Below are 24,034 nucleotides of genomic sequence, written 5' to 3'. Positions count from 1 at the left end.
TAAAAGTAAATCCTTTAACTTTATGTGCATTTACAGAAAGTACACACAAATATACTCTTGTAACCAGCACCCAAGGCAAGAAACAGGAAATGACCAGTGTTCCAGAAGGCCTCCTATAACACTTTAATCCTGACTTCTGACCACATACATTAACTTTACTTGTTTGAAAGTTTCACATAATTGGACTCATTCAGGGTGTACTTCTTGATGCCTAACTTTGCTTAACCAGCATTATGTTTGTGGTCCATATTGTTGTGTGTCATTATTCTCATTGTTGTACAGTGTTTCTTTGTGAGTTCATATCTCAAGTTATTAATCCAGGCAGTCATAATTTTCATAGGAATAGCCATAGTGTGGACCCACTTATCACTCACAAAGAAGTAATAATTTGGTTTATACAACCAATAAATATGGGTTCCAGGTCATTGTTTCAGCCTCTTTACAACATAAAAAATATAGAGCATAAAAGTAGTTTTTATGAGTGAAAGGGATAAAATGTTACACAGAAAGAGATTGCTAGAAAGAATCAAGAGTTGGGGGGAAAATGTTGAAATGATAATACTTGTCCATTTGTAGTAAAGCAAAGGCCCTAGGTGAGGAAAAACGAAATGTGATGCAATACCTATTCTACACACACACATGCACATACACACATTCACGCACAACACTTCCCCTTTCCTTTATGTTGAAATAATGTTTCCCCATATTTCAAAATTTCTTATGTAAAACATTCTTCACAAAACCTGAACTCAGTCAAACTCAGTATATAGATGAGAGATAAGGAAATTATGTAGTATCAATTTTACACTCAATCTCTGTCATTTGAAGATCACAGCATCAGTTGAAAAGAAGAAAAAAGTGCCATGAATTTAAATCCCTACATAAAGGCATTTGGTTCATCTTGCACACACCATTTAGGACAACAGCCTCAATGTTTCTTCCACTCTGATTTACAGCTTGTTCTCCTTGGGGATGCTTTGATTTCAAGGGCATTACCATATGATTTATTTACATAGGCCAATTGAGGGTTATCCTGTTCTCAAAAATTAGGGACCAGCACTGCTCCACAAATGGAACAAAAATGTTAATCAAGTTAAAACTGGGTCTCAATGATTGAGAGTCAGGCTGCAAATCACAATGATTAACCATGATGACAAAACCAGAAACAAATTTATAGTCTAAAGAAGAGCTTATTTTCCCTTTTTGCTTATCTTCTCAAAGTTAGGTGTTAATAAAACTGGTGTCTCAGGATGACTCATCTTGATCTTTCATGGTTCCAAAATAAAAGAAAAATGGTTTTCCTTTTCTCTCTTCCTAAAAATTTTTTAAATAAAAGAATGAATTAAAATCAGATGCACAAGTGAACTTTGTCAAACAAAGAAGGGGCCAGGAAAAGAGATGATAAAATGTAAAACAACAATACCAAAAAAAAAAAACCCAAAAAACAAAACAAACAAACAAACAAACAAAAAAGCACCCCTAGGATGCCACTTACTTCTTTGATTATAACATGTCTCTGTTAACAAAATAGGAGAAAATTGAGGAGAGCCTAGTTTATTTTGCTCTGCTCTATTTGTGCTACTTTTGATAGATTTTGCATTTCCATAAGGAGAACATGAACAAATTAACTTCCATCACTTCAATAATATGTAAGTTTAGTCAATTTCCTTACCATCTGCAAAAATGAGATGCTAGGGATTAAAGCAAAATAAAATCAAACAAACCAAAATTAGGCCTTTATTCCCATTTTCACTATTATACTGAGGATTAAAAAAATCAGAACTCTGAACAGTTGAACACCTAAACACTTGTATAGTACAAAGATTTCAATAATTATCAAGATTTCTGGAAATTATATATCCTGTTATATTAAAGCATTTACTTCTAATCCTCAACAAGATATTAGCCAACCAGATCCAACAATACATTAAAAAAAATCATTCACCGCGACCAAGTGGGATTTACACCTGGGACGCAGGGCTGTTTCAATATCCACAAAACAATCAGTGTGATTCATCACATCAACAAATAAAGGACAAGAACCATATGATCCTCTCAATAGATGCAGAGAAAGCATTTGACAAAATACAGCATCTATTCTTGATAAAAACCCTCAAGAAAGTAGGGATAGAAAGATCATACCTCAAGATCATAAAAGCCATATATGAAAGACCCAACGCTAATATCATCCTCAATGTAGAAAAACTGAGAGCTTTCTCCCTAAGGTCAGGAAGAAGACAGGGATGTCCACCCCTCACCACTGTTATTCAACACAGTATTTGAAGTATTAGCCTTAACAATCAGACAACACAAAGAAATAAAAGGCATCCAAATCAGCCAGGAGGTCACACTTTCACTCTTCGCAGATGACATGATACTCTATAAGGAAAACCCAAAAAATTCCACCAAAAAAACTGCTAGAACTGATTCATGAATTCAGCAATGTTGCCGGATATAAAATCAATGCACAGAAATCGGTTGATTTCCTATACACCAACAATGAAGCAACAGAAAGAGAAATCAAGGTATTGATCGATCCCATTTACAATTGCACCAAAACCCATAAAATACCTAGGAATAAATCTAACCAAAGAAGTGAAAAATCTATACACTGAAAACTATAGAAAGCTTATGAAAGAAATTGAAGACACACACACACACACACACACACACACACACGGAAAAAGATTCTATGCTCCTGGATAGGAAGAACAAATACTGTCAAAATGTCAATACTACCCAAAGGGAAACAAAAGCAAAAATGAATTACTAGGACCTCATCAAAATAAAAAGCTTCTGCATAGCAAAGTAAACAATCAGCAAAACTAAAAGGCAACTGACAGAATGGGAGAAGATATTTGCAAACGACATATCAGATACAGGGTTAGTATCCAAAATCTGTAAGAACTTATCAAACTCAATACCCAAAAAACAAATAATCCAGTGAAGAAATGGACAAAAGACATAACTAGACACTTCTCCAAAGAAGACATCCAGAGGGCCAACTCACGCATGAAAAAATGCTCAACATCACTCATCATCAGGGAAATACAAATCAAAAGCATAATGAGATATCACGTCACACCTGTCAGAATGGCTAACATTAACAGCTCAGGCAACAACAGATGTTGGCGAGGATGCGGAGAAAGAGGATCTCTTTTGCATTGCTGGTGACAATATAAGCTGGTGCAGTCACTCTGGAAAACAGTATGGTGGTTCCTCAACAAACTAAAAATAGAACACCCTACGACCCAGCAATTGCACTACTAAGTATTTGTCTAAGGGATACAGGTATGCTGTTTTGAAGGGACGCACGCACCCCAATGTTTGTAGCAGCACTATCAATAATTGCCAAAGTATGGAAAGAGCCCAAATGTCCATCAATAGGTAAATGGATAAAGAAGATGTGGTATATATTTACAACGGAATATTACTCGGCAATCAAAAATAATGAAATCTTGCCATTTGCAACTATGTGGATAGAACTAGAGGGTATTATGCTAAGGAAAATGAGTCAGAGAAAGACAAATATCATATGACTTCACTAATATGAGGACTTTAAGAGACAAAACAGATGAACATAAGGGAAGAGTAGCAAAAGTAATATAAAAACAGGGAGGGGAACAAAGAGACTCTTAAATATGGTGAACAAACAGAGGTTTAGTGGAGAGGTTGTGGGAGGGGAAGATGGGCTAAATGGGTAAGGGGCATTAGGGAATCTGCTCCTAAAATCATTGTTGCACTATATGCTAACTAATTTGGGTGTAAGTTAAAACAAGTAAAGTTAAAATAATAATAATAAATAAATAAACATTAAAATTAAAAAAAATAATAAAGCATTTAATTCTTCATGAGAGAGTAGGAAACATAAAAATTAATACTTCAAGGAGAAAGTTTTTTAAAAAGAGTAGAAAATGTTACTTAGGTAGAAGACATCATCAATGTAAGAAGCATGAGAATACCATGTATACTTTCTTGAATCAAGTATATTTTATAAATTTCAAAATGTATCAAACTGGATGAGACTGAAAGCTAAAAGTCTGACAGTTAATCTGAACAATCAATCTTTAAATCATAAATTATGTTCTCTGTATCTAATTTTATTATTGTAAGCAATGCATAACTGTAACATGCTTTATACTATTATGTTTATGTGTGAAAACATTTATTAAAACAAATTGCCTGAAATTTCTCAAAAATAGTCATGACTATGGTATCAGTGATAATGTTTCCTCAAACTTTCACCACTTAGATCCAGTTAATGAACAAAACACATAAATGTAGATATTGTATTTTAGGTGAGTTTTAAAAATATTAAAGACAAATATACACAAATAAAAGAGATTTTTAAAATTATTTCATATCAATTGCAGGAATGCTGTTATTTGAATGTCTTCATTCATAATTTGAATATCATGATTATGGTTACATTAACAAGATTCACATCCAGTGGGTTTCTTTGCTTACTTTTTATTTATACTTTACTAGAAAAGCCCACTTTAAAATTAGTCACCATCAGTCATATTCTTGCAGATATTTAGATGTATTTGGAACAAACATGTTTCTGCCTAGAAGTAATTCATTCAGGCTATTCAGAATACCAATACATCGTTGAGGATGTCACTGAACAAATGATATGAAAGAGAAATAGTGTTTATTTTTATTATCGGTGTAATATGATAAAATATGCCCTTTTTTCCAAAAACAAACAAACAAACAAACGAACAAATCGTGTGATTTCTTCTCCGTCTTCCAATTGGTAGACATCAGTGTGGAAAAGCAGAGCCTTGTCCTGGAAGTCCAGGAAAAAATTACAAAGACTTGCATGCATGGCCATAATTCTTTGGCTCCTTCCTCCAACACCAAATTAGTATCAGGAAGTGTATGGTTGACCACCAAATACTGTCTGTGAATAATGTAAGAATTTCCTTGCTGCACATATGGCTGTGATCTGCCAATCCTCATCCCAGGACATCTTTTCCAGGCTACAGCAGGGCATCAAGGATAACTGTTAACTGAGTTAAAAATAAACTCAATTCCTAGAGTTTGGATCTCCAGTCATAAATAGGACAAATAATTGTTGTGCACCTCTCCCTCACATAGGTACCACACGTACCCCAAATGCTGAGTTATATTCCGTACTTAGGTATTATGTTCTCTAGTAAAATATTTGCTAGTCTGTTCCAGGATAGTAACTGCTTTTCCATCGTGTAGGCAGATTCCAGGAGCATCCATTTGGTTCAGCAATATTGCCAAAAGTTCATTATGCTTTCTGAACATAAAATTTATCATTAAACTTGTGGCTGGTTTTATAACCATCTCAGTCACAATGTGACATTTACCTAATTTTTCTTTTTCTTTTTTTTTTTTTTACAAAGAGTGCAAAGTTAAATTATGTTACTGTGATTCTGGTGACTTCCCCATCTTTTGCAACAAAATGCATTAATTTTGATGGGGAAAGTATTTTACTTTCTAAAGAAACTTAATTGGTTCAACAGAAAGGTCATCGTGTTTTGCCTGAAAGCTGCAGGACAGTTTTAAAGTCTTCATTGTCACATAGTGGCACATGTATTATCATTACACAAGAGATAAAGAAAAAAATTTAAAAATAACTAACACCTTACTCCTCATTTAAAATTTTCTTCTGTGGTTGCTTGAATGAAATCACGGCATCCCAATACAAACTGATTATATTCTACATTTGCTTTAGAGTCCTAATCACCACTTACTTTTTTTCACAATAATCTCTATTGTGGTACTTATGTTACTACTCTTATCACAATGTTTATGTATTAAGAGAATGTTTTTAAGCTGGTGATCTGTTTTTTGTGAACAGAGGATATAATATTTATCCAAATTCTAACAATAAAAAGGGGGGAAATACAGGTTAAAAACAATTAGAAGAAAATTACAGGAAATTATACATTTAGGAGAAAAATACACTAATTGAATATTGACTGGGATGACATTCCCAATATAGTCTTTATAATATATCCATAATCTTAAAGAGCATAATAGAACTTAGTAAGATAACCAAATACCTATGGAAACCATCTTTACACTTACACATCAATAATTTTTAATATGTGTACATTATTTTTTTTCTCTGAAATCTATGGACAGAGCAATTGGTTGGCCATTTTTGGACATCAGTTTGGGAAATGATGCTGTCTAAGCATTTGCCATCATCAAAAACATTGATCCTTAAAAAGAGTCTTTTCAAAGTTTTAGCAATTCTTTTAGGTTGGCATTCATTTTTTTTTTTTTGCCAATTTCACAGGTATTTACTGAGCATCACTATTTAACAAGTATTGTGTAAGATTCTAGGAACAACACAAAGAATAAAAAGACATGTTCTCCACCTTCTAGGAATTTATAATTAACAGGTACTGCAGGTATAGAAACAGCTAGTCATAAGTCAAGACAAGCTATGGAGACATCTATACACAAATGATAAAAATCTGTATGATTGCAGGAAGAGGAAGTGATTAAGATGACCAGCAAGGGTTTCAGGGAAAGATGTATTTCAGGTAAACCTTAAAGAAGCTGAGAAAAACAAGAGAAGCATGAAAAGGCTTGGGAATCATGGATCTGGTTTGACTGGAAGACATGATACAAAGAGAAAGGCTAGGAACTGCAGCTGGGTCAGATTAGAATGGCCCTTGAATGCCATGCCATGAGACATTTCTTACACAGTGAGGCTCTACTAAAAGTTTCAGAGAAAAGGAAATGGTATTAAGCCTGTGTTTTAAGAAAATCACTCTGGCAGCATTAAAAAAAATGGAAAAAGAATATTAAAAATGGGTTTATTCTGAAGAAGCAGGAAAGAAAGGAGAAAATAATCCAGATGTACACATTGCCTCCCAGGCATTAGGAAGGTGAATCAAAATATGCACAGGAAAAGAGCAATTACACTTTCTGGGTCACTTGGAATCAGAGAAGGGGATGTAGTTGTCCCTTCCCAGAACCAAGCTAAAGGCAGGAGAGGGGGCAAGCTGTATGGAGAGAGGGGCAGACGTTTACCAGATAATTTGAGGAACCAGATAATTTGATTTTTCTTTTTAAATTTTTTTTAAATTAATGTTTATTTTTATTTATTATTTTTTTGAGAGAGATAAAGAGCACAAGTAGAGGAGGGACAGAGAGAGAGGGAGACACATAATCTGAAGCAGGCTCCAGGCTCTCAGCTGTCAGCACAGAGCCCTTTGTGAGGCTTAAACTCATGAACTGTGAGATCATGACCTGAGTCAAAGCCGGGCGCCCAACTGACTGAGCCACTCAGGTCCCCCAGATCATTTGATTTTAAATCCCATAATTCTAAATAGAAGACCTATAATTATACACACACGTTACATACACATATGCACGCACACTTGTATGGATATATAAATGTATATGTGTATGTATGCATGCATGTAAATAGAATCTGGATGAATATGAACTTAATGCATTACATGGATCTAAATTTGGTCAATACAGTGAATACTGTCAATGAAACCTGCCTCACAAAATATGATCCAAGCAGGCAATTAACTCAGTTTCCAAAAATGACTATGATTAATGAGGGCAGTTGAAGTGCATATTAGTTTAGGAAGATTGTGATGTACTGTACGGGCCCTAAATCAAGGACCTGAGGTCCTCCCTGATTCTGTCACATATAAGATTCTTGTGACCTGCTTCACCTCCTTGGACCTCACCCATTTCCTCCCCAGGCCATGGTCCAGCCAGCTATTTCCAAAGCAGCAGAGAACATAATGGATGTAGAAAATATTTTACTACCAGTATTAGTGTAGAGGAACTTAATTTATTGAATAATAAGTAACCTAATGATGTCATAAAATTAATGAGGCTCCCTAAAGTATGTCAAGTCCTCCCAAATAAAATACTACTTTATCCAAGGAATATGCTTGCTTATCTCTAGCCGACAATTTCCATCTCTGTTACACATAACATATATCATACACATCCTTTTGAAAATTAGAAATAAGCATATGAAATCTTAGAATATTTTGAAGGGAATAATATTCTACAATATTGACAACTATAATTTTTTTCTGTGTTTCTTTGAGCCCCATAACCCTTCCCACTGAAGTATCAAGGTTGTTCTGGCAACAGATTCAAGGAAAAGTTGTTATGGAGGGATACAGGCAGCATGATCAGGACACTACTTGAGAGGAAGAAGGGGGTGCTATTAACAATCACTAGGCTGGGAATGTTCCAGGCAAACCTGGAAGCATGCTCTCTCTAGATATAGGAACTACATGAATAAAATTTATAGGAAATTACAGGTACAATTCTTGCACATCTGAATTTGTGGACTGGGTTCATTGCCACATCCTTATTTTGCTAAATGCCCATCCATTTTAGTTACTAAACAAGGAAAAATTAAAGAAATGATTGAGCTTGCCTCTTCAATGGACACCCAGTGGAGGAGTTGTTTTTCCTTTTTAGTATTCTTGTGGCTCCTGTTTTATTTGTAAAATGCACCACAACCTCTCAGGAGTGAATCCCTGGCTACTGGAAGGTCAGCTACAACCCTGTCCCTAGATGCCACCTGTGCATGTCACCATCAGATAAGTGGAAACGACCCTGTGCAGTGTCACAAGTCTCCTCAGGAATTTCCCCAAACAGTCTCCAATGTACCAAGGTGTATTGACACAGCTGTTTAGTCAGGCTTACCCAACACCTGCTCTCCTTGGTCTCAAACAGACAGCACTATTAATTTCAGTCATGTTTTCACTAGCACCATTATTTGGGAAATCCACATAACTTTTTCCCCTCCTAACACCTTCTGTTTGGAATCCAAAAAATAAAAACAAAAATTCTCTAAGCTGAGACAGCTCTTGCATCCTTAGCTCATCCCAAAGTATAAGCCAAGATAATTATGGGGAGACATATGTTGGTGGTAATAAAGCAGATACGTACGCTCACTATCTGTTTTGAAGATTAACTGTCTACCACATTGCGGTATTTAAGCATGAGACCATTTCAGATTTAAAACACATTCCCCAACCCCCCTCTCCACCATAAAACATAGCCTAGGAAAAGACACAATTTACATAACTTACAACCAGAGGATTTCACTAATATAAACAATTCTGCTGCATAACAGTTGGCACCCAAAAAACACTTTATGAACTCCCTGCTCCTTCCTGCTGCCAAATCCAGGGTGACATGTTCATTGTTTTCCTCATAAAACCTACAATTGCTTCTGCAAGAGCAACAACAAGGATTGACTTTTTATTTCATTGTTATAAGCATGGATGAGCAGATGAAATTCCGAGGGGCCAAAACGAATACTAAGTTTCAGTCTGTCAGATTCCAAAATGGCAAAGACATTAAGCTTCCATATCATAGCTGCTAATGGAATCACTAGAACGTTGTCAAACTTTAGGGATGCTTTTAAAATACGAACTCTGATACATGCCAACTCCTTCTATAATCAGGCTAAGGTTAAAGACATACCTAAAACAGTCATCTGCTCCAACCACTGAATAATTATCAAAACTTAAGTAAATGCAAATAAATAAACAAATCAAAATAATCCAGGTAATCGAAGTTTAAGTGTGGTAGAAAGTGAAGACAAATCTCTTTTCTATTAAAAATGAATGACTCATTCCAATTCATTCATAACTCCCAAGATGTTAATTTTTATCACTGAAATATGATTTTATGCAAATTATATGAAGTAATTCAGCCACTAGTTTAATAATGCACTCTACATAAAATAAACACATTAAATGTCATGCTTATAAAAAACTTTAGTATGCGCTGCAACAGCAAAAAAAAAAGCAACTCAGAAGGATTCTTTTCGAAGGTTGAGTTGTTTGAAAGAAAATTAAACTAATTTTAAAAAAATTTTTAGACCAATCTAGCTGAGCAAATAACACTTCTGTAAAGATTAAAGAGTCTATAGCACGAGAAACACAGCATGTTCTTTTGATATAGTTTCTACTCCTTGAATTTTACACTGGAGACCTAAAAAAAGAATAGCTTAAGTCTATAATAGTCCATTATGGGACATTTCACATGCATAAATTCTCAATATTTCATAAATACTGTAACTATGAAAAAATCATTCATGCCTTACATTTAGAAAATGGACCCTTGTGGAATATTGCCTTTTTCAACCTCAAAAACATAAGTTAAATATTTATAAAACAAAATTTATTAAAACTATTTCCATTCTTATGGGAGTAGAATAGACACTTGAAAAGAATCAGCCTGAATGTAGTAGTCTTATGTGTATTAATAGCACATCTGCATGTGCAATAGCTCTCTACAGAAATATTAACACTGATAGAGCCCTTAATTTTCAGCACACACCAGACTATATAAACACAGGCTGTAGTTGATCCTATCAGAATTCTTTTACTACCTGATTGATACCATCAGCATTGGTGAGTTTGGGTTTTTAAGAGAAATATAAAAATGAAACTAAAAATTACTGTTCCGAAGACGTCAGCTGATATCCATAATGATTAGATAATGAACACAATAAAGGACAAAATAAAAAGTAAAATTCTTCTTCATTCAATCAGCCCCATTCCTTTCTCCAAAGACAAAAGCACTGTTAACATTTTCCCTTTTGTTTCCTTCCAGAAAAAGGGAGAAAAAAGTTTATTAATGTAATAAATAAATGTATGAAAATATGCACATTTTCATATATTTCTATACCTTGCCTTTAAAACTAGACTTATATATATTAGAGCTATTTCCCTTTCAGTAGAAAGTTTAAAACAAAACAGTTGTTTTAAAATGTTTTCAAATTCATCATACCGTAATTATCCTAACAATTTCATGCTGACCAATACTTCAGTTCTTTTTTCCTGGAAGGTGCACATGAAGGAAGTGTATAAATGAAGATGGAATGAACATCATTGTGAAAACATGTTGATGAACTTCGCAAATATATGCATTGGATAAATTCCTATATCTTTCAGAATGTTGGGGTCAAAGGCTGCACACATTTACATTTCTGACATATATCTATCTTCATACCACCCAAGATTGGCCACTATATTTTATATCCTCACAGTTGAGCATTCTTTATCAATATACTGATGCTGCGTATTTTAAATTTAATTATTTGCCAATCACGTGGGCATAAAATATTAGATTTTTTAAATTATTTACAGTTATATTTTTTGACCCTACTTTCAAATGAGGCTGAACAACTCTTTATGTGGTAAATACTTGCTTATTTTTCATTATTCATAAATTTTTGTTTATATCCCTTGCTCATTTTTCTCTTGGTTATTTGGTTTTCTTTTTTTTAAGTTTTATGTGTTTTAAGAGAGAGAGGGAAAGAGGAGACCACGAGAGCATGAGTGGGGGGAGGAGCAGAGAGCTATGCGGGGAGAGAATCCTAAGCAGGCTCTACACTGTCAGCACAGAGCGTGATGTGGAGCTCGAACTCATGAACCATGAGATCATGACCTGAGCTGATGCCTAACCGACTATGCCACCACCCAGGCGCCCCATATTGTTGGTTGTTTCTATGAGATATTTAATAATTAAGAAAAACTGGTTTTGAGCTTAGGCGAATATTTTTCTCTGATATATCATTTGTTTTGTCCTTTCTCATATTTGCTTCCTACACAAAGTTTTTGTTTCCAATGTTTTATGCTGTGAAGTTTGTTGATCTTCTCTGTATAAAATTCTGGATATCTCTTTTTAGAGAGCTTCTCTCTGTCAATATTATAAATACATTCAGCAATACTTTTTTTAAAATTTTCTTATAGACTATTATGTTTAATACTTTCTTCCATCTGGAACTTATTTGGAGGTTAAAAAGATAGGGAACCAGTTTTATCTTTTTCTGCAACAGTTAAGCAGTTGTTTCACGCTATTTACAGAATAGCCTCTTTTTTTAATGATTTAAAAACAACACTATTGTCATGAGTTAAGTGTTGTAATATGCTGATCTATTTATGGCCTCTCTCTTTCAGTCTTCTTTAGTATCAATTTATTTTAATTATTGCAACTTCATGATCTATTTTAATACCTAGTAAAGTTAGTTTCTCTCTCATTATTTTTTTTTCAAAATTGCTGTGAATATTCTTACATGAATTTTGTCAAATGTTTACTGTTTTCTAAATAGTAATATTTTATATTTTGTAAACCCCCTTCTGATTTTTGTTCTGACCCAAGAATTATTTGAGCATTTTTTTCAATTGTTAAGGTGGTTGGACTTTATCCTTCCCTTCTATTAAGTTATAAATTTATTGAATTGTGGTCAGTGATGTACTTCATATTATTTTACTTTTGGGGACTATATTAAAGTTTCTCAAAGTCTAATATATGCTCCATTTCTATATATATGACACATAGGTATTAAAATAAATATTTATTTTCCAGAGGTACCGATCATTCACTCCTTTATCCATCCATCCAATTATCTAGTTATCTACCTCTGTATCCATCTACATACATAAACTTCTCGGTTATTTTCTTCAGACACTTAACATTATAATTCTTATTTTATCTCCATAATCTTTTAATGTCTGACATGATGTGTTAATTTTCTTTCCACCACTGGATTTCTGTTAAATTCTCTTTGCATTTCCCATAGTCAATGCTTTTTATTTTATGTTATTATTTTACTTTTTATATGTTACATTATATTAACAGGCATTATCTCATTTATATTCATTTATATAACAAATATAATCAACTTTTCAAGTTATATTTTCTAAATGTAATGCTTCTTTTGTTTCTGAACTTCTATATGGATTGTCTTTTTTTGTTCTTTAAGTATGATGTGTATGTTTTCCTCTCTGGTGATTTGACAGCTTTAAAGTCTTTGATGTTGCTGTTGGTTTGTTTTTAGTCATTCTATTCTGCACAGGCTTCTCATTCAATTTCTGATAAGAGAGCTGAGCAATTTATAATTCCATCGCCAATCCTTTATATCTCAACATTTTGTTTTTATAATCATTTTATATTTTGTCAACATTTATAATAAAAAAACTTTTGTAATTATGAATGGTATGGTTGTTGCAATATATACAAATATCAAATCATATGAAACTAATAAAATGTTATATGGCAATTATAACTCAAAAAAATATTTACATTATATAATTTACTTTCAATAATTCTTAGAATCAAAATTATTTAATTTTCTCTTATACTTAAATGATATCAATGCTTATCCTAACCCCCGTCCTGTGTTATATCATTAAGCAATTTGTTTCTGATTGTGAGTTTGTGGATCAATTCTCTTTGATTCCTTTCTCACCTTAGCTGAGATTTACTTAGCTCTCCCTAAATACTAGAATTTGTATCTGTATGTATCTGTGGCCAGAAGGCAAAGAGAAAAGTATGGGGAATGATTGACGATGGTTTTGGGCAGTCTTGGTTGGTGTTTTTGGACTTTGCTATCTTCTCTTTCGTTTTGTTAATTCTCTATGCCAGGATCTTATTCCATTTTACTGGGAATCAATTCAATGCCTATGGCTTCAGATAGTTTCCCCTACTTAGCCCAGAGCACCTGAACCTCTATTTCCATCAGAAATACCTCATTTAGTTCAATTAACTTTTCTCTTTCCAACAGCCAATGTATCTCCTCTCTCAGATACAATAGAGATAATGCATTAAGGTCATAAAGAGGCTGAAGGCAACATCACCCCAGGATTCTAGTACATGTTTCTCAATTCATTCTGCTCTTTGCATAAGTTATTTTCTCTTTCTGTTTTCTGGTCAGCTAAAACCTTGTTTATTGCTGAAGCTAATTAGTTCTGAATGTATGATCATTCTGCTTTTTATTTCCTACTTTCATGCTGGCAGGGAGACACCAAAATAGACAAGTTCAGGAATTATTAATCTCTCCTGTGAGTTCAGAAGACTGCCACCCTTCCAAGTTCCCTCTCTTAGTACTGCTGCATCTTTTGTAGCTTCTCTACAGTTGGTTGTTTGCTATCTCTCAGGATTTTGTTTTACTCACATCTCCCCTATTCGGTTTATGTGGAGAACAGTTTAGGAGCACATGGCAGATTGCTAAACGTATCATAAAAACTCTGAAATTCAAGTCTGCATCCTTTGCTAATATTTTCTTCCATTCATAGTTGAGAATTTTTTGTCCCTTGGCACACACATATATATGGATGGATATATGGTGAGAATTGATCTTAAAAAATAATGTTTTTATTTTTGAGAGAGAGAGAGAGAGAGAGAGAGAGAGAACGAATGGGGGAGGGGCAGAGAGAGAGGGAAACACAGAATCTGAAGCAGGTCCCAAGACTGAGCTGTCAGCACAGAGCCCAACCCAGGGCTAGAACCCACAAACTGCGAGGTCATGACATGAGCCAAAGTCAGACGCTTAACCAACTGAGCTACCAGGCATCCTGATTTTTAATTATGTATGTTGCTTCATTTTATTCATTTAGGGAAAAGAATATGCTGAGATTCAGCTTCACTTTGCCATTGTAAGCCAGATTGTTCACAATTATTAACATCAGTATTATGCTTATGTGGACTTTTAGAAGTGCTATTTTAAAATATAATATGAGTCCTACAAAAGTTATTTTAATTAATCTTTTAAATATTATTAAAAATGTAAATTAAACTGAATCTTGGAGTGACCAAGGGGCACGGAGGACAGAAGCAGAACCCTGTGTCCTAAGAACCTCTATTCCTCTACTCCTATCTGCCCTTATTCACACAACAGAAATTCATTCTCTCCATAAACTCTACTCCCTGGGTAACCCACATTATCCAGGTACCCATGGAAATGGGACAAAGACAGACACAGGGGAAGAGGCAGAAAGGCCAAAAGCCTTTTAGGTCTAGTGCTTGAATCTCACCAGGCCCATTCTTCCTTCTGGACACAAAAAGCCTCTTTTCCATAAATTTAAATTACAGAATGAAGAAGCAACCATAGTAACCATTAATAGTGAGGAACACAGGTTTGACTCTCAGCAAAGCCTGTCTTGGAGATTCATTCTGAATAAAAACAATTTAGAATGAGTAAACACAGTTGATATATAAAATCTAAATTTTTTAAAATTAAATCATAGTATACAAGAAAAAAAACTACCTAAGGCTTTATTAACTAGTCTGTTCTTCAGTGCATTTGAAATATAAACTTATGTTTTAGTTGAATTAAAATAGGAAAGTTGAATCAAACTTTAGGGATTGTTCTACTGTGTTAGGCGAGACATGCCATGTAAATCTGTGCATCTTATTGAGGTGAGTGGGAGGGAGAAGCAAAGAAAATTCCATTCTGTTAGTTCCAGATTGCCCATTAGTTATACTACAGGGATAGTATTTCCAAGGATTCCAAAATTATAATAAATTTGTTAGGAGCTGACAGAAGTCTCAAAAAAAAATGATAAGTAAGTAGTGTATTTCTAACAGAGTTTAAGTATAATACCAGGAAGTTAGACTTTAAATGTTTCTAGTTTTCTTCAATTCATATAATAAATACAGATTTTAGCATTAACAAAAAAACACTTTCCAAAATAAATTATGTTAAATTAGTAGGAGAGTTCATCCAAACATTTTTTTTCTACTGAAAACACATATACATAGTTTTGACTCTGACATCTTTGCCTTTATTATTGTTGTTAAAACATAGTAGAAGAGGAAAGCAATTTATAAAATATACTAAAACAGGATAGTCTCTACTCTTCCCAATCTCCCAGATCCCTAAACTGACAAGAAAGCAGTGTAAAAATTAATTTAAACCATTTATGTTAATGGTGATTTTATTTTGTAATCATCTCTCTTCAATTCCATACTTTTCAGTGTGATGGCAAACAGAAAGTACATGAAAAAAGCACAATCTCAAGATATAGCATGACTATCCTTCAAATGCTGTGCAAAGTAAAGAACTACATCTGAAAAAGAGTATATAAATCTAGATTAATAGAAGGAAATGGTATAATCCAAAGTATCCTAGGGTTCCAATGCATCATTACTATTCAAAATAAAATTCAAACCTAATTTTGCCCTACAATAATTACTTTCAAAGGAAAATTATAATGTATTTAACTTCTACCTATAACCTGAGCCCATTAGCTATCATGCCTTAAGGGGCAACTATCATATATGAAGTCAGCTGAATCCTACCTCAGAGAATTAAACTATAATCTATCATATTCCATAAAGTTGTCCCTAGATTGTGTGATTAGAAGAAAGGAACTATAGAGGACAAACACTAAATGACATATATATAATAAAACACAATTTAATCTTTTAAGAAATGGAAACATTGCAAGTTTTAGTCCTTACTCTCTGTGGTAACATAGACACTGTGGAAATTTAAAAGGGAGACCCTTCTATCGATAAGAAAAAACAGTTGCACAAAATAACAGTCATCATGTGAGATTTATAACCAAATACTGTAAAAATTATGTTAAAATATATTATATACACAGTTATATATATAAAACTCTATTCCTCCATTATTCCCACTCTCTCTATTCTAAGAATATACAGATATTCTTAGAGGTAAAACACCTGCCTCTTTAAAAAATTATATTCTTAAAGAAATATTGGAAGGTTAAATAATAGGCTCCCTATCCTAGTTAAAAGATATAGCTTGCTCTAATAACTAGGTAGAGTTAATCTGGTCAGAGTAAAATAATGCCTGGAGGGTTTAATTCTTAAGTCATAAAATTTGAAGAATATAGGAATTAGCACCATTCTAGGATGAACAGTGAATTCCGGTTTTTTTAATCTAAACTTATAAATTAATATAAATTGAGAGGTGTGGTAGTTGGCTTCCAAGATGGTCCCTAACGATCTCTATCATCTGGTATTCACCAGCAATGTAGCCCCCTCACACAATGTGTCTGGGTTGTTCTGGGTGACTGACAGAATAATGCAAGAAGTGATGGCATGTTATAAAAGATATTATGGCTTCCATATTCGTTGTTCTCTATCTCAACCCTCTCTGTTTTTTGTTTTTTGTTTCTCTCTCTCTCTATTATTCAGTCATAAAGAACCCAGCTGCAATATTGTAAGCAGTCCTATGGAGAGGCTTATGAGTGAAAAAAAAAAAAACACAACAAAAACAATAACAAAACACTAAAGCTTCCTGGTCAACAGCCACATGACCAAGCTTTAAAATGGCTCTTCTGGCCCCAGCCAAGCATTCAGATGACCTCTGCCCCAGTCAACAGCTAGAATTTAAACTCATAAATTCTGAGCCAGAATCACTCATTTAAGATGCTTTCAAATTCCTGGATGCCAATAACTATATGAGGTAATAAGTATTGTTGTTTTAAGCAACTAAGTTTAGGGATAATTTGATATGTAGCCATAGATAACTAACAGTTTGCTTCCCACAATATTTTACACAATATTTTCCTCATTACTCTGGGAATAACTTTGGCTGACCCTGAGGTGATCTTCGTAAGCTTCTCTCTCTAGTATCTATGCCCTCTATACGAATCATTTCTTTCTTCCACTGCACTCCAGTAAAAGGGTAGGTTATGATCTTTGGTTAAAGAGTTATTTCCTGACTGGGAACCAAATCAGAAAAGTTTTTGTCATTGTCAAGATGTTTTCCATGTAAAATATTAAACATTCCCTTTGGAAACCTAAAGACCTTCAAAATTCATAATTAACCAAAGGCAAGTAGTGTTCTGTCCTAGGGATATGTAATCAGGGAATGTATTATATAGAAAAAAATTCTAAAAAATGAAACTCAGGAAATTTTGGTCTGCTTTTTATTATCTGCATATGCATAATCCTATCCAGTAGTAAAATATTCCTCTTCCCAAAAATATTTTGTTGATCTAAGTTCTAAATGACTGTAACAGTTATTAACCTTCAACTTAGAAACTTAAAAAATAACATCCTTTTATCTGTAAGAAGTTAATTCATAGAAGTCCCAGTTATATAGCTGGCCCAAGACACATGTGAACTCAACTATCTGCATTTCTTTCAAGACTAACTTCAGAACTCTTTGTAATTATTCAAGCTTTCTTTAAAATAGTTTTTGTTTATGTTCTATTACATATTTCTACATTCAAACAGAAGAAACATAGTAAACAATAATACTATGTAATTAAAAGAAAAGAAAACAGATTTGAGTTACTTCAATAATCTTATCCTATTTGAATTCTTAGGGTTTTACTTGTGTTTAAGAGAGTGAACTAAAGAACAATCTTTGAGATTTAGTAATTTTTGTTAAAAAAATTTGTTTCATATGTAAAAAATTTTTAATGAATTTACTACTGTTAAGTTTTAAAGGTATTATTTTTTTAAAAAGTTGTTAATTATTTCTAAACTAAGGAACAAATCAACCACTTCACACTACTAGGATGACTATAATAATAATAATAAAAAATGCTATAGTAATCAAAACAGTATGGTATTGACATAAAAACTGACAAAGCTCAACGAAACATAATAGAGTGCCCAGAATTAAACCCATATGTATATGGTCAATGAATTTTCAACAAAAGAGCCAAAGAACAATGGATAAAGGACAGTCTCTTTAAGAAATAGTTGGGCCGGGGCGCCTGGGTGGCGCAGTCGGTTAAGCGTCCGACTTCAGCCAGGTCACGATCTCGTGGTCCGTGAGTTCGAGCCCCGCGTCAGGCTCTGGGCTGATGGCTCGGAGCCTGGAGCCTGTTTCCGATTCTGTGTCTCCCTCTCTCTCTGCCCCTCCCCCGTACATGCTCTGTCTCTCTCTGTCCCCAAAATAAATAAATGTTGAAAAAAAAAAAAAGAAAGAAATAGTTGGGAAAACAAGATAACCACATGCAAAAGAATGAAACTGGACCACTCACTGCCTTATACTATGTACAAAAATTAACTCAAAATGGATTAAAGACCTAACTATGAGACCTGACACTATAAAACTCCTAAAAGAAAATATAGGCAGTAATTTCTTTGACATCAGCTATAGAAACAATTTTCTAGATATGTCTACTAAGGCAAGGGAAACAAAAGCAAAAATAAAGTGGAACTATTTCAGGTTTTAGTAAACTAAAAAGCTTGCACAGCAAAGAAAACCATCAACAAAATGAAAAGGCAACCTACTGAATGGAAGAGAATATATATATTTATGAATGCATAAACAAAATATGGTATATACATATAATGGAATATTATTTTGCCATACAAGGAATGAAATACCAATACTTTTTATAACACCCTGAACCTTGAAAACATGTGGTGAAAGCAGCCAGATACAAAAGGCCACATATAATTTAACTTCATTTATATGATATGTCGAGAATAGGTAAATCCAATAAAGACAAAAAGTAGATTGCCAGAGGACAGGAATGGAGAATTACTACTAATGGGTATGGGTTTTATTTAGGGAGTGATGAAATATTCTGGAATTCAATAGTCATAATGGTTATCTACCTTTGTGATTATACAAAACAAAAATAAAAACAGGACTCAGAGGGGAAGATGCTGGCATAGGAGGATGCTGGGCTCACCTCATCCTGCTGATCACTTAGATTCCACCCACATCTGCCTAAATAACCCAGAAGACTAGCAGAAGAGACTCTCTGGAGCCAAACATAGACAAGAGGCCCACAGAAGAGGGTAGAAAGGGCAGAGAGGCAGTGTGTGCTACACAGACTGGTGGGAGGGAGCCGGGGCAATGGAGGGGCAGCCCACCCAGCAAGGCTGAGCCCCCAAAGGAGGCTTGCAAAAGCAGAGGGGACAGATTCTGTGAGTTCTGACAGCCAGGGGGACTTAACATCTGGAATGTTAAAACTCAACAGCTCTGCTCTTAGAGAGTGGGGAGGGCGAGGGGACACCAGGAGGAGAGTTGCTGAGCCCCGGGACACAGAGCTCAGCTCGGAGGGGGAACAAAAGTTCTGGCAAGTGCCATCTCCCGCTCCCATCCCCCAGCCAAAATTCCAAGAGAACCAGTTCCTGTCACCTAACTTGCTTGCACAGTGCAAATGCCCAACACGGTGCTTATGTGAATCCATCCCTCCGATGGGTCTGCCTTCCTCCAGGTTCTACAGGGTCCCTCCCACAGGGGACTACTGAGGGCAAAGTGAGCTAAGCCTGCCCCTCCTGCCCCTGTGCACCTTGCGGATCCACCGTAGGCTAATATGCCAGATCCCATTGAAGCAGCACCACAAGCCTGGAAGTGTGCAAGTAGCCCAGACAGGGGCCACACCACTCCACAGTGGGTCCTGCCCCTGGGAGAGGGGAAGATAAGGTACACACTGTACTGCGTACTGGGCCTAACTGTGGCCCCAGAGGTGGGCAGACATCGAGTCTGACTGTGGCCCCACCCACCAACAAAAGTTATTCTGGACAGCACAGGGGAAGTGCCCTGCAGTTTGGAGCCACAGCAAGGACTACCCAAAATGATGAAACAGAAGAATTCTCCTCAAAAGAAACTCCAGGAAGTAGCAACAGCTAATTAATTGATCAAAAACGATTTAAGCAATATAATGGAAAAAGAATTTAGAATAATAGTCATAAAATTAGTCGCTGGGCTTGAAAAAAGCATAGAGGACAGCAGAGAATCTATTGCTACAGAGATCAAGGGACAAAGAAATAGTCATGAGGAGCTAAAAAATGCTATAAATGAGGCACAAAATAAAATGGAGGTAGTCATAGCACGGACTGAAGAGGCAGAGGAGAGAATAGGTGAATTAGAAGACAAAATTATGGAAAAACAGGAATCTGAGAAAGAGACATAAAAAAATCAGGGGGAGTATGAGGGGAGAATTAGAGAACAAAGTGATGCAATGAAACTCAATAATATATGTATAACAGGGATTGCAGAGGAGGAACAGAGACAGAAAGGTTCTGAAGGTGTAGTTGAAGAAATCATAGCTGAGAACTTCCTGGATCTGGGGAAGGAAAAAGGCATTGGAATCCAAGAGGCACAGAGAACTCCATTCAGACGTAACTTGAATTGATCTGCACAGCATATCATTGTGAAACTGGCAAAATACAAGGATAAAGAGAAAATTCTGAAAGCAGCTAGGGATAAACATGCCCTAACATATAAAGGGAGACTGATAAGACTAGTGACGGATCTATCTACTGAAACTTGGCAGGCCAGAAACGAATGGCAGAAAATCTTCAATGTGATGAACAGAAAAAATGTGCAGCCAAGAGTCCTTTATCCAGCAAGTCTGTCATTCAGAATAGAAGGAGAGATAAGGATTTTCCCAAACAAACAAAAACTGAAGGAATTCATCACCACTAAACCAGCCCTACAAGAGATCCTAAGGGGGATTCTGTGAGTAAAATGTAGGACAGTACCACAAAGTACCAGAGACATCACTACAAGCATGAAACCTACAGACATCAGAATGACTCTAAACCCGTATCTTTCAGTAACGACACTGAATGTAAATGGACTAAATGCTCCAACCAAAAGACATAGGGTATCAGAATGGATAAAAAAAAAAAAAAACAAGACCCATCTATTTGCTGCCTACAAGAGACTCATTTTAGACCTGAGGACACCTTCAGATTTAAAGTGAGGGGATGGAGAACTATCTGTCATGCTACTGGAAGTCAAAAGAAAGCTGGAGTAGCCATACTTATATCAGACAAACTAGACTTTAAGTTAAAGGTTGTAACAAGAGATGAAGAAGGGCATTATATAATAATTACAGGGTCTACCCATCAGGAAGAGCTAACAATTACAAATGTCTATGCACCGAATACGGAAGCCCCCAAATATATGAAACAATTAATCACAGACATAAGCAGCCTTATTGTTAAGAATGTGGTAATTGCAGGGGACTTTAATACCCCACTTACAACAATGGACAGATAATCTAGACACAGGATCAATAAAGAAACAAGGACCCTGAATGATACATTGGATCAGACAGACTTGACAGATATATTTAGAACTCTGCATCCTAAAGCAACAGAATATACTTTCTTCTCGAGTACACATGGAACAGTCTCCAAGATAGATCACATACTGGGTCACAAAACAGCCCTTCATAAGTTTACAAGAATTGAGATCATACCATGCACACTTTCATACCAGAATGCTATGAAACTTGAAATCGACCACAGGAAAAAGTCTGGAAAACCTCCAAAAGCATGGAGGTGAAAGAACACCCTACTAAAGAATGAATGGGTCAACCAGGCGATTAGAGAAGAAATTTAAAAATATATGAAGCAAATGAAAATGAAAACACAACAATCCAAACGCTTTGGGATGCAGCAAAGGCAGTCTTGAGAGGAAAACACATTGCAATCCGGCCTATCTCAAGAAACAAGAAAGTCCAAAATACAAAATCTAACAGAATACCTAAATAAAATAGAAGCAGAACAGCAAAGACACCCCAAACCCAGCAGAAGAAGAGAAATAATAAAGATCAGAGCAGACATAAACAATATAGAATCTAAAAAAAAAACTGTAGAGCAGATCGATGAAACCAAGAGTTAGTTTTTTGAAAAAATAAGCAAAATTGATAAACCTGTAGCCAGGCTTCTCAAAAAAAAAAGGGAAATGACCCAAATAGATAAAATCATGAATGAAAATGGAGTTATTACAACCAATGCCTCAGAAATACAAGAAATTATCAGGGAATACTATGAAAAATTATATGCCCACAAACTGGACAACCTGGAAGAAATGGACAAATTCCTAAGCACCCACACACATCCAAAACTCAAACAGGAAGAAATAGAAAACTTGAACAGACCCATAACTAGTGAAGAAATTGAATCAGTTATCAAAAATCTCCCAAGAAATGAGTCCAGGACCAGATGGCTTCCCTGGAGAATTCTACCAGACATTTAAAGCAGTGATAATACCTATCCTTCTCAAGCTGTTCCAAAAAATAGAAAGGGAAGGAAAACTTCCAGACTCATTCTATCAAGCCAGCATTACTTTCATTCCTAAACCAGACAGAGACCCAGGAAAAAAACAGAACTACAGGACAAAATCCCTGATGAATATGGATGCAAAAATTCTCAGTAAGATACTAGCAAATTGAATCCAAAAGCAGATAAAAAGTTATTCACCATGATCAAGTGGGAGTCATTCCTGGGCTGCAGGACTGATTCAACATTCGTAAATCAATCAATGTGATATATCACATGAATAAAAGAAAATAAAAGAACCATATGATCCTGTCAATTGATGCAGAAAAAGCATTTGACAAAATTCAGCATTCTTTCTTAATAAAAACCTCAAGAAAGTTGGGATAGAAGTAACATACTTAAAAATCATAAAAGCCATTTATGAAAAGCCCACAGCTAACATCATCCTCATTGGGGAAAAACTGAGAGCTTTCCCCTTGAGATCAGGAACATGGCAGGGATGTCCACTCTCACCGCTGTCTGTTATTTAACATAGGGTTGGTAGAGCTAGCATCAGCAATCAGACAACAAAAGGAAATCAAAGACATCAAAATTGGCAAAGATGAAGTCAAGCTTTCACTTTTTGCAGATGACATGATATTATTCATGAAAAACCCGACAGACTCCACCAAAAGTCTGCTAGAACTGATACATGAATTCAGCAAAGTTGTAGGATACAAAATTAATGTACAGATATCAGTTGCATTCTTATACACTAATATTGAAGCAACAGAAAGACAAATAAAGAAATTGGTCCCATTCACAATTGCACCAAGAATCATAAAATACCTAGGAATAAATCTAACCAAAGATGTAAAAGATCTGTATGCTGAAAACTATAGAAAACTTATGAAGGAAATTGAAGAAGATACAAAGAAGTGGAAAAACATTCCGTGCTCATGGGTTGGAAGAATAAATATTGTTAAAATGTCAATACTACCCAAAGCTATCTACACATTCAATTCAATCCCAATCAAAATTGTATCAGCATTCTTCTCAAAGCTAGAACAAGCAATCCTAACATTTGTATGGAACAACAAAAGACCGCGAATAGCTAAAGTAATATTGTACAAGAAGGCCAAAGTGGGAAGCATCACAATCCCAGACGTTAGCCTCTACTACAAAGCTGTAATCATCAAAACAACATGGTAGTGGCACAAAAACAGACACATAAACCAATGGAATAGAATAGAGAGTCCAGAAATGGACCCACAAAAGTATGGCCAACTAATTCTTGACAAAGCAGAAAAGAATATCC

The 24,034-nt window shown here is 35.1% G+C and overlaps 1 protein-coding gene across 1 annotated transcript in view; it reads right to left on the bottom strand.

The window, feature by feature from the left end:
* Nucleotides 1–24,034, bottom strand: part of MACROD2 (mono-ADP ribosylhydrolase 2) — a 2,032,256-nt gene that overhangs the window by 830,049 nt on the left and 1,178,173 nt on the right. The gene's annotated exons all lie outside the window — the stretch shown is intronic.

This window comes from Prionailurus viverrinus, chromosome A3 (genome assembly GCF_022837055.1).
Source record: "Prionailurus viverrinus isolate Anna chromosome A3, UM_Priviv_1.0, whole genome shotgun sequence".
NCBI lineage: Eukaryota > Metazoa > Chordata > Mammalia > Carnivora > Felidae > Prionailurus > Prionailurus viverrinus.
This window is presented reverse-complemented; position numbering and strand designations above follow the sequence as displayed.